Here is a 12517-nt window from a genome sequence, read left to right on the forward strand (position 1 = left end):
TCCTTTGTATCATCAGTCTGAGCTCTTGCTGTCCTTGAGCCACCCCCTGAACTACATCCATGAATTGAGTCATGCGGATCCTCATCTCGGCGAGTTCTGCTTGTAAGCCCTCCATAGCTCTCTGTTGATTTCTTCTTGTACCGTACCGTGGAATTCCTGAATCAGCTATCCTGCTAGTGGAACACCAAACAAAATGAGAACCACTGCGGCGGTACCTGTTATGCAAGACATGCGAATGAATGTGTAAATGCAATGACATGTTTATCAATTCCAAAGGGTATTCTACCCCCTTGATTCCAGTCTCACATCAGATAAGAGTGCAAGAAGACCGAGTTATGGATAAACTTCTGAGATCAAGATGCAATAGAGAGAAAACCATCATATAAATGAGTCCAAAGAGAAGGGCCTTAGCCAACAATACATCAAAAGAGGATCTCTATAATAAGTCTGTGGATCATCACTACAACATAATAAGTAAAGAGAGGAACAAAAATCAGGAATCAGCCTCCTGTATACAACCTATAAGGATTGCTCCTCACTTCAGCCAGTAGTGCTACTGTGTCAGGATGATCTGGAGATTCTGTCAAACGCCGGATAAGTAGATTCCTCTTGTGAATAGCCCCATCCAGTTCGTTGATGTGCTCTATGTAGTAATTCCCGTTATCCTCCCCGAATACCTCTTCAAGTCTAGACTTCTTCAGACCCGCCAGCACCTTGAGTTCTTCAATATGTTCTTGAGCTTTGTCGAGTTGATCTGTGATGTGACCATTAGTTGAACGGGCGCACAGAAGCTCATTGTTCTTCTCCCTTAGTAGAATCTTCAACTTCTCCATCTGACCAGTCAATTCGGCCACCATCTCCTTCTCTTTTGCCTTCCTAGAAGCTGAAAATGCATCCCATTGCTCTTGCCACCCAGCTAACTTACCATGAGCATCTGTTAACTGCTGTTTGACTCGCCTTAACTCAGAACTGGATGATCCCAAGGCTTTGTCTGTCTTCCTGAAGAAGTCCACCTCCAAAGCTAATTTCCTCTCTGCTTCCTCTTGCAATCTGACAGCTTCCCCCTTCTGATATTCTGCTTCATGGTACAAATGCATACAATCTTGCAACTTCGCATTCAACTCCGAGTTTTCAGTTTGAAACTCCTCCATGGTATTCTTCAATTTGTCATACTCCTCTCGGCTCACCGTTGTTGACTGCTCAGGAGTAGGTGGATACAAAGGTTCTTCAATAGGAAACGGCAGACCAAACTCTTCAACTCTTCCCTGAAGCCAATCTTCATACTGAGGGTAAGTCCTACAATCTCCTTTTCCAAGCACGGTCCTTCCTCTCTTGATCACTTTGAGCCAGGCCTCAGACGCCTTGTGGGATACAGTCAAATCAGATGAAGAATGGAAAAATAGAGATTCTTCCACATCTTTTTCCAAAGGCGGAGTTCTTAAAGCATATCCAAACTGCCTAACTGCTAGAGAAGCATTATAGTTGATTCCTCCTCTCCTTCCTACCAACGGTACATTCGGGAAGTTCCCACAACTGTGAACAATATCCGCCCGAAGAAAATTTTGGTCAGCCCACCAAGAAATATCTTCAGCTCTTAACCCCATCAGCCTCCTCGACCAACTCGACGAGTCCTTGAGATCGACGAATGCTCCGGACTTGGGTAGGTGGGAACTGAACAACTTATAAAACAAAGGCGTACAACAATTCACTAATCCTCCTTTCCTATTCTCATTCTTGTGATGCACTGAATGAAAGAAGTCTCCCAACAAGGTCGGCACTGGATTTCCCAACACGAAGAGGCGTACTGTGTCTATGTCCACAAATTTTCCAACATTAGGGAACAGGACAATCCCATACACACAAAGAGCCAACACAGCATTGAAACCCCTGAAGGAGAATTGCCATCCAAGGCGCAGCGGAATTTAAAAATTTCTCCATTTAGTGATCCTTATGAATGGGCATGATCAATGATAGAATCGTTACCTCTTATGGCGATTCAAACTTTTGGTGCAGATTTCTTGTAACGATCAAAACCTTGGATACAAATCCACGGAGCGATCATGAACGTTGAACGATGACAATGTCTCTACTCAGTCCACACGAACGGGTTCCTTCAATCTCAGTGCTAGTTGGTACGAATGAAGGCTTTGAGTGAGAGAGAGAGAGAGGGAAACAAAATTCCAAGTCTTCACTTGAGTTGAGTCTGAGTGGAGTGACAATGCTTCTACCCAAGGGGTTCTATTTATAGAACCACTTGTGTGGGCTTCAAGCTAAAAAGCCCATTTAAGTGTATTTTGGCCCATATCTCATAATATGCCAAAATCACTTAAGTATTTGGTACCTTACCATATTTCGTATTCCACTTAAGTGCATCGTACCTTACGATGTTCCTTAGTTACTCTATCTCTCATCGATCCGTCCTTTGTGTGTGACCCTGTAGGTTTTCGCGACGTTGGCAATTATATTAAATCACGCATTTAACATAATAAATAGTGAGCGGTATCTAGCAACACATCACTGCTACCCAAGACACGAAAATGTCATGTGATCTGACAAAACCTCCTGTGATAATAATTATGTGTATAATTACCCCTTTGCCCTTATGTCTATATTGAACACAAGGTATAGACCGTGTCATCCTTGTCCAGTTCAATATTGGGCCCATAGATATTTATCCTGTTACGCAGGATGGGCAAATTCCATGTAGGTCACTCATGTCCCTCAGCATGCTTCGTGGAGTACCCATCAACTGTCTTTATGGTTATCCAGTTACGGACAATCTTGGATCAGCAATAAAGCACTCGACTCTACATATAGGATCCATAGTGGTTTCAGGTCGAAGAGTGGTATACACCATTATCACCATGAGAATAACTTATGACACTTTGCATAACTTTCTATATAGTATTCTCATAGCGGGTCAATCCGGTATAAATATTACTCTTAATATTCATACCTATGTTTAAGACATGATAACTCTTTATCCATGATCCATGAGATGTGGTCATCAGTCTACAAACATAATAGTCTTAATGCTTTAATGTTATCCCACTTCACAATAAAGCTCGACTACGGATACTTTAAGAATAATGTCCCTATGTTTAATGTGCTCTCATGATCAAGTCACACTTGATACATTAAACGGACTATCTATTCTAGGGACTTTATTAAACAAACATAATAAAGAAAAAGCCTTTTTATTATTAATAAATAATTCGATACAAGTACCAAAAGTATTAGCCTCTAGGGCTTACACCAACAATCTCCCACTAGCACTAGAGCCAATCAGGCATACCCCTAATGCCCATTGATCTAGTATGGTCATCATGCTTCTGCTGCGCAAGAGGCTTCGTTAGTGGGTCAACAATATTGTCAAGTGTAGGTACTCTACATATTTTCACATCTCCTCTATCTATTATCTCTCGAATGAGATGATAACGCCTAAGTATGTGTTTGGATCGTTGGTGAGATCTAGGCTCCTTAGCTTGTGCGATAGCACCATTGTTATCACAATAGAGACCAATGGGATCCACAATGCTAGGGACTATGCCAAGTTCACTAATGAACTTTTTGATCCAAACACCTTCCTTTGTTGCACTTGAGGCAACAATATACTCGGCCTCGGTTGTAGAATCAACAACTATATCTTGCTTTGAACTTTTCCAGCTCACAGCGCCACCGTTTAAGCAAAACACATAACCAGATTGCGATCTAAAGTCATCCTTATCTGTCTGGAAGCTAGCATCGGTGTAACCAATTACAACCAAATCTTCCTGACCTCCATATATCAAGAATGAGTCCTTAGTCCTTCTCAAGTACTTAAGGATATTCTTGACAACTACCCAATGGGCATCACCAGGATCAAATTGGTACCTACTCGTTGCACTTAAAGCATACGAGACATCTGGTCGAGTACATAACATGGCATACATGATAGATCCTATTGCAGATGCATATGGAATCTTATTCATGCGATCCCTTTCTTCCTTAGTTGAAAGGGATTGTGTTTTTGATAGACACATGCCATGTTGCATAGGTATGACTCCTTTCTTGGAATCATGCATATTAAAGCGTCTCAGCACTTTGTCTATGTATGTACTCTGACTTAGGCCAAGCAGTTTTTGTGATCTATCTCTATAGATTCTGATTCCTAATATATAGGCTGCTTCACCTAGGTCCTTCATAGAAAAGAATTTCCCCAACCAAGTCTTTACTTGTTGCAGGGTAGGGACATCGTTTCCAATGAGTAATATGTCATCTACATATAATACCAGGAAAACGATCATGCTCCCACTAACCTTCTTGTAGACACAAGGCTCATCTTCGTTCTTGATGAATCCATATTGTTTTACCGTTTCATCAAAACAAAGATTCCAACTTCTGGAAGCTTGCTTCAATCCATAGATTGATCTTTGTAGCTTACATATCTTTTGGGCTTCTTTTGGTATGTCAAATCCTTCAGGCTGTGTCATGTACACATCCTCAAGAAGATTCCCATTAAGGAAGGCAGTTTTGACATCCATATGCCATATTTCATAATCATGATATGCAGCGATAGCAAGTAAAATCCGAACAGATTTAAGCATTGCAACTGGTGAAAAGGTTTCATCATAGTCAACCCCATGAATTTGTTTATATCCTTTTGCAACCAGTCTTGCCTTATAGGTATGTACCTTTCCATCCATGTCAGTCTTCTTTTCGAAGACCCACTTGCATCCTATAGGGTTAACCCCTACAGGAGGCTCTACCAAGGTCCAAACTTGGTTTGTGTACATGGAATCCATTTCAGATTTCATGGCTTCTAGCCACTTCTCAGACTCGGGACCAGTTATGGCCTCTTGGTAGGTCACAGGCTCATCTTGATCCATGAGTAATACATCACCTTGATCTGTTATGAGATATCCATATCTCTCAGGTAGGTGACGTATCCTGCCTGACCTACGCTGGTCTTGTTCTACTTGAGCAGGTTGCTCTTACACAACTATTTGTGTTTCCTGCTCTTATTCATCCATAGGTGTATCAATGTCTTGTGATTCTTGAATTTTTTCAAGCTCTACTTTCCTCCCACTGATTCCTTTGGAAATAAAATTCTTTTCTAGGAAAACTCCAGTTCGAGAGACAAACACTTTGCCCTCAGAAGGATTGTAGAAGTGATACCCTCTTGTTTCTTTAGGATACCTCACAAATAAGCATTTGTCAGATTTGGGCTCAAGCTTAGTTGAAATTTGTCGTTTCACATAAACTTCGCAACCCCAAATCTTCATGTAAGACATATGTGGTTTCTTACCACTCCATATCTCATATGGTGTCTTTTCAACCTTTTGGATGGAACACGGTTAAGTGTGTAAGTTGATGTCAATAGTGCATGTCCTCAAAAGGAGTTTGGAAGATCGGCATGACTCATCATGGATCAGACCATGTCCAACATGGTTCGATTTCTTCTCTCAGATACACCATTCCATTGGGGTGTTCCAGGAGGAGTAAGTTGGGATAGGATCCCACACTCTTTTAGATGGGCATCAAACTCTAGGCTTAAATACTCACCACCTCGATCTGATCGAAGAGTTTTAATATTCTTACCTAGTTGGTTTTTTACTTCATTCTTGAATTCCTTGAACTTTTCAAAGGACTCTGATTTGTGTTTCATTAAATACACATAACCATATCTACTGAAATCATCAGTAAATATGATGAAGTATTGAAAACCTCCTCTGGCTGGTATGTTCAGTGGTCCACATACATCAGTATGTATGAGGGCCAAAAGATCATTAGCTCTTTCACCTTTTCCTGTGAATGGAGACTTTGACATCTTTCCAATTAAACAAGATCTTCATGTCTCATATGATTCATAATCAAAAGAGTCTAAGAGTTCATCTTTATGGAGTTTGGAAATGTGTTTCTCATTTATGTGGCCTAATCGACAATGCCAGAGGTAAGTTGGATTTAACTCATTAGGTTTCATCCTTTTAGTATTAATGTTATAAATAGGCATTTCAAGATCAAGGACATATAGTCCATTGTTCATTTGTGCAGTAGCATAGAATATACCATTCAAATAAATTGAGCAACAATTGTTCTTTATTATGAATGAAAAACCAGACTTGTCCAAACAAGAAACGGAAATAATATTCCTGCTAATTGCAGATACATAATAAGAGTTCTCTAACTGAATTATTAAACCACTAGGTAAAGTCAATTCATAAGTTCCTACGGCTAAGGCAGCAACCTTTGCTCCATTACCAACTCGTAGGTCGACTTCACCTTTTGCCAATTTTCTACTCCTTTTTAGTCCTTGCACATTTGTACAAATGTGAGAACCGCATCCAGTATCTAATACCCATGATGCAGAAGTAGATAAATTAATTTCAATAACAAAAATACCTGAAGTTGGAGTCTCTACTCCATTCTTCCTATCTTCCAGGTACTTTGGGCAGTTCCTTTTCCAGTGTCCGGTCTTACCGCAATGGAAGCAGGTGCCTTCTTTTTCTATGCCTCCACTAGGCTTTAAAGAAGCAATAGTGGGTTTGGGTTTGCAACTTCCTTGCCTTTCCCTTTATCATGTTTGAGGACAATCCTCAGGTTTCTGTACCAATCCAGGAAATTTGTCCCAGACAATTTTTCCTTGTCAAGGGTTGATCGCAAGATGTTGTTAGAGGTGTTTGTTGTCATGGTAATCTACACAAGGATTAATGAAAATATAAGTATCATTGACATATTTAATTAGGCCTTTAATTAAATATACTCCCACTATTTTACTCAAAACAAATGACCCTCATCATTTGATTCGGAAAATCCCATTGAAAGATTTTCTAGTGGGTCGAGATCCATATTTCACTTCGTTCTAAGTCCGCGTAGGAGGATTACACAAAACTAGGTTATTTAGGTAGGAACTCCTTCCAATTGTATCTCATACAACTCTCGAAAATTTCAGTTGGGTAAATAACTCCTTATTCTAATCCATCATATGGATCATTCCCAACTCTTGCTTCTAAACATATATAATCTTATTATAATTTGTTTAGTTAAGTTTGACCCATTGTTTTAATAGTTGGATATTACAATTATCTCATCGCACCTTACTAATATAGAACATGCACCTCGCGTAGGCGAAACCTACATTATCCATTACTAGTCTTGATGAGTGTTAAAACTTGGAAAGCATAAACTTAATATTTAATTTGAGGGAATTGCAATTTTTCTGATCTCACCGTCTTATTTATCATATAAATCGCCTCTCACATGCAACAACATACATTCACATGCATCAACATACATACATACATAATGAAACAGTTATGGCCCCTAGCGCAATTGTTCTCCCAAGCCAATGAGAGAACCTAAGCTAACCTACAATGATCTAAGCTTCTCCAAGCAAGATCTTCAAGGTTGTCCTCCTTTGGCACTGACTTCTTTGCTTTCTTCATATCATTACATTACATAAAAGAAACTCGTTTTACATACGAGGGAGTGAGATGAGAAAAGAAGTTACATTTGAGAGATTAAGAGAGAGGCACGACACGCAGGTCGTTTTTTAAAACCCAAAACAAAATAAAGGAAAATTAAGGCCATAACCGATCACCACAAGACAATAATAAACACTTTATTATTATTATTATTAATTCTTTAATTAATTAAAACCAAATTAAATTTCAACAACCGATCACACTACGCAGAGTTAGCCAGGGGTCCGCTGCCCGGTCAGCGGGAACGGGTGTTAGCCGAACGGGTGAATTTTGCCTTGCGTTAACCGGTTAACCAAATGCGTTAACCGGTTAACACTGTTTGAAATCTATTCAAAAATTGTTTTCTGCCTTGCGTTAACCGGTTAACCAAATGCGTTAACCGGTTAACACTGTTTGAAAATCTCTTGGAAAACTGTTTTCCGTCTTGCGTTAACCGGTTAACCAAATGCGTTAACCGGTTAACACTGTTTGAAAACCTTAAATTTTTTATTTCACATTGCGTTAACCGGTTAACCATATGCGTTAACCGGTTAACACTGTTCCAAAAATTGTTTAGAAAGCACAACTCTTGTGCAGTCATAACCCCAATTGCATAACTCTCTGACAACACAACCCTTGTGCCGTCACTAACCCTGATGCACCAATTTCAGACCGTCAAACACATCTCGATTGTTAATTCAGTATGATTGATCAACACGTCATTGATCACTCAAAGGAAAACAACCATTGAGTGTTTGAATGAACGAAACGAGAACACTATATCATATATAATGTATTTTGCATCAGGATTACATATATCATATATATAACTTGATCGATCTCAATTTAATCTTTGATTCATTCTGTCTTTAATCATATTAAAAAAGAACAAAAACAGTTATCAGATTCATGGTTTCGTAAGTGGCTCTGATACCACTGAAGGAGAATTGCCATCCAAGGCGCAGCGGAACTTAAAAATTTCTCCATTTAGTGATCCTTATGAATGGGCATGATCAGTGATAGAATCGTTACCTCTTATGGCGATTCAAACCTTTGGTGTAGATTTCTTGTAATGATCAAAACCTTGGATACAAATCCACGGAGCGATCACGAACGTTGAACGATGACAACGTCTCTACTCAGTCCACACGAACGGGTTCCTTCAATCTCAGTGCTAGCTGGTACGAATGAAGGCTTTGAGTGAGAGAGAGAGGGAAACGAAATTCCAAGTCTTCACTTGAGTTGAGTCTGAGTGGAGTGACAATGCTTCTACCCAAGGGGTTCTATTTATAGAACCACTTGTGTGGGCTTCAAGCTAAAAATCCCACTTAAGTGTATTTTGGCCCATATCTCATAATATGCCAAAATCACTTAAGTATTTGGTACCTTACCATATTTTGTATTCCACTTAAGTGCACTGTACCTTGCGATGTTCCTTAGTTACTCTATCTCTCATCAATTCGTCCTTTCTGTGTGACCGTGTAGGTTTTCGCGACGTTGGCAATTATATTAAATCACGCATTTAACATAATAAACAGTGAGCGGTATCTAGCAACACATCACTGCTACCCAAGACACAAAAATGTCATGTGATCTGACAAAACCTCCTGTGATAATAATTATGTGTATAATTACCCCTTTGCCCTTATGTCTATATTGAACACAAGGTATAGACCGTGTCATCCTTATCCTGTTCAATATTGGGCCCATAGATATTTATCCTGTTACGCGGGATGGGAAAATTCCATCTAGGTCACTCATGTCCCTCAGCATGCTTCGTGGAGTACCCATCAATTGTCTTTATGGTTATCCAGTTACGGACAACATTGGATCAATAATAAAGCACTCGACTCTACATCTAGGATCCATAGTGGTTTCAGGTCGAAGAGTGGTATACACCATTATCACCATGAGAATAACTTATGACACTTTGCATAACTTTCTATATAGTATTCTCATAGCGGGTCAATCCGGTATAAATATTACTCTTAATATTCATACCTATGTATAAGACTTGATAACTCTTTATCCATGATCCATGAGATGTGATCATCAGTCTACAAACATAATAGTCTTAATGCTTTAATGTTATCCCACTTCACAATAAAGCTCGACTACGGATACTTTAAGAATAATGTCCCTATGTTTAATGTGCTCTCATGATCAAGTCACACTTCATACATTAAACGGACTATCTATTTTAGGGACTTTATTAAACAAACATAATAAAAAAAAATCCTTTTTATTATTAATAAATAATTCGATACAAGTACCAAAAGTATTGGCCTCTAGGGCTTACACCAACAACCCCTCCAATCACCATCTTCAAGCTTCTTCTTGGCTTCTCCCACTAAGAAACTCAAATGAAAACCATTGACTCCTCCCTTTTGACACATATTAGACTTCAAGACTGATTTCCCCAAATATGTGGCTGAAGCAACCATGTTGAGATCGGGCAGAAACTCAGAACTGTAGAATAGCAAATGCGGCTTGATAGAAACTCCGAGAAAACCGGAAACCTCCTCCAAAGTAGGGACCAAAATATAATCTGGGAATGTGAAACACCTCAATGGAGGGTCATGGGACGGCAGTAGTGTAAAGAGAGCATCGTGTTGATCTTTGGAGAGAACCATAACGAAACTGAGAATCAAACCGTAATCCTTCCAGAATCCTTCTAGAGAATCATGATCCATTAACTTCATCAGCTGTTGAATAGGCTCCAAACAAACCACAGGAAACTTGTAGGTGACATGTCTCTTTCTGCCAATATCCATCTTAAGAGAAACGGAGAACCCCGACCGGAATCAAGAAGAAGATATAAACCCCTAGAAATAGACAAACATATGTTAAATGATATGAATGCAAATGATGTGACGCAATGCAGTGACATGGAAATCAGGACTACTTTATCTGCTTGAACCACTGTCAGGTTGCACTGTCTGAAGAGAAACCCACTGAGGAATCTAATACAAGATCAAAGCTCTGCTCCAGAAAACCGGGTTCGTTGAAGGTTAAGGTTTCCTGAATTTAGCCCGCCCCTCACTGGTAGGTTCTAAGAACAGAAGTTCGTCAGTTTCAGCCCTTCAGTCGAATAATACGTTTACCACTGAAGGTTTGGCATTATTGCGAGATAAAAGACCTCCACTAACTCCCCTCAATAGGACATCCTAAAGCAAGTTCCCAATCTCGAGGTCCTCGGATTGAGCAGCGAGAATGCGCCCACCAGAGCTAACATAATCACGTCTCCGAGGAGAGGCCTCGACTGAGTTCTCGGGAAATGGTCAGCAGAGTCGACGATCTCTAAACGAACATCTGCCGTTATGGAACACCCATAGGATAGAATATATCCAAAAGAAACCTCGTCTGGGTGTGGGTCTTCATGAACGACTTAACGTAGCAACATGCCACGCAAGCCTCATGACTATCCACTCTAAAACCTGTGTGTACGCTCAAGCCTGGATAGTGGGCTTATCTCTCATAGAACATCCCACCCCAACAAACAACCAACCTAACAGCAGATACATCATATGTACATAATACAATAAGGTAAAGTAGATAAATGCTAAAAGTAAATGACTGTACAAAAGAATAAACACCCAACAAACAAAAAAACCTACAAAATCTAGGAGGGACTCGCTTAGGGAAACCGGGTCCCCAACAGAGTCGCTAGTTGTCGCAACCTAAATGCGAAAATACAACCGACGAGAAAAGAAATGACAGAAGAGTTTCCACCGTGCGTTATTTATCCCAAAGGAGGGAAAGGAAACGCTCGAAGTAAACCTGGAGAAAAGAAAGGAAAAGACAAGGTCTCGCAACCAAATCATGGGTTCGGGAGTCGATTATACGAAGGGAAGGTATTAACACCCCTACGCATACGTAGTACTCTATGGGATCCACTCTTGTTGTTCTTGTCTAAAGGGTGTGTATATCTAATATACTATTTACTAAAAGAGGGTCAAAAGAAAATGACTCACACGGATGTCGCATCCACTGCATACGTATCTCATCTGAATATGAGAATCAGAGTCTTCGTAGCTCGGCTATCTATTGGTTAAGGAGATGTGTGCTCACTAAGATATCGCATCTTATGCCTACGTATCTCATCGGGAATGAGAATCAGAGGAAAACGTAGTTCAACTAACTACGGGAACAAGGGTCTCGATTGCAACTAGGGCAAGAGAAAGGGAAGGTCTCGATCGCAACGAGGGCGGGAGAAAAGAATCGCAACGAGGGAGAAAGCAAACAAGGATTGGTTGTTAGTCGTTAGTCAAAAAAGGAACTCGGCAAGACATTGCATCTTGTGCCTACGTATCTCATCTGAACATGAGAATCAGAGTTGCCGTAGTTCGGCTACATAGGGATTGCCATCTAAACATGGACTTACAAAGGAGGACACCAGTTGTGTCAAAGGAGAGTGGGCAATGTGTTCACGTCCTAGCAGAAGGTGTCGCAGCTCGCTGAATCGAGTCTTAGGCAGTTACCTCTTTGCAATAGAACGAACTACATGCCACAGGATTGGAGACGCACGGAAGGTCTAAAAAGTGGGGAAGCTCTGCCCTAGAGTTGTCATGCAATGTGAACCTAAGTGTTAGGATTTACAAATGGGAACATCTACCTAATGTTAGCATGCAAAGAATAAGGGAATTCTACCTATGTTATCATACAAAGGGTTCTACCTAATGGGTGCTACCTAAACGGAACAAGAATCGACGAATGGAGCAAGGAGCGGAACCAGGGGTAAGGGTAGATGGTGTATCATGAAGCAATCGACTTACGGGTGGTAGATGGCGATGCCTGAAGCAATCGACTTACAAGAGAAATGGCGATGCATGAAGCAATCGACTTACAAAAGGGTGGATGAATATGTGTTGGTTCTGTTAAGTTTTGAAAATGAATACTCGCCGTTGGATCGAGGTTTTGATCTTGTTATGAAAAGGCTATCGAATGTTTGTTTTAATTCTTGTATTAACAGATGAATAAAGAATGAAATAATAAACATTATACATTTCATGGGAGAGGGGTACATTTTTTATGAATGGGGGTTGTTCATGGCAATCAAGCAATAATAATATATG

This window comes from Lathyrus oleraceus, chromosome 1 (assembly GCF_024323335.1).
Source record: "Lathyrus oleraceus cultivar Zhongwan6 chromosome 1, CAAS_Psat_ZW6_1.0, whole genome shotgun sequence".
Lineage (NCBI taxonomy): Eukaryota > Viridiplantae > Streptophyta > Magnoliopsida > Fabales > Fabaceae > Lathyrus > Lathyrus oleraceus.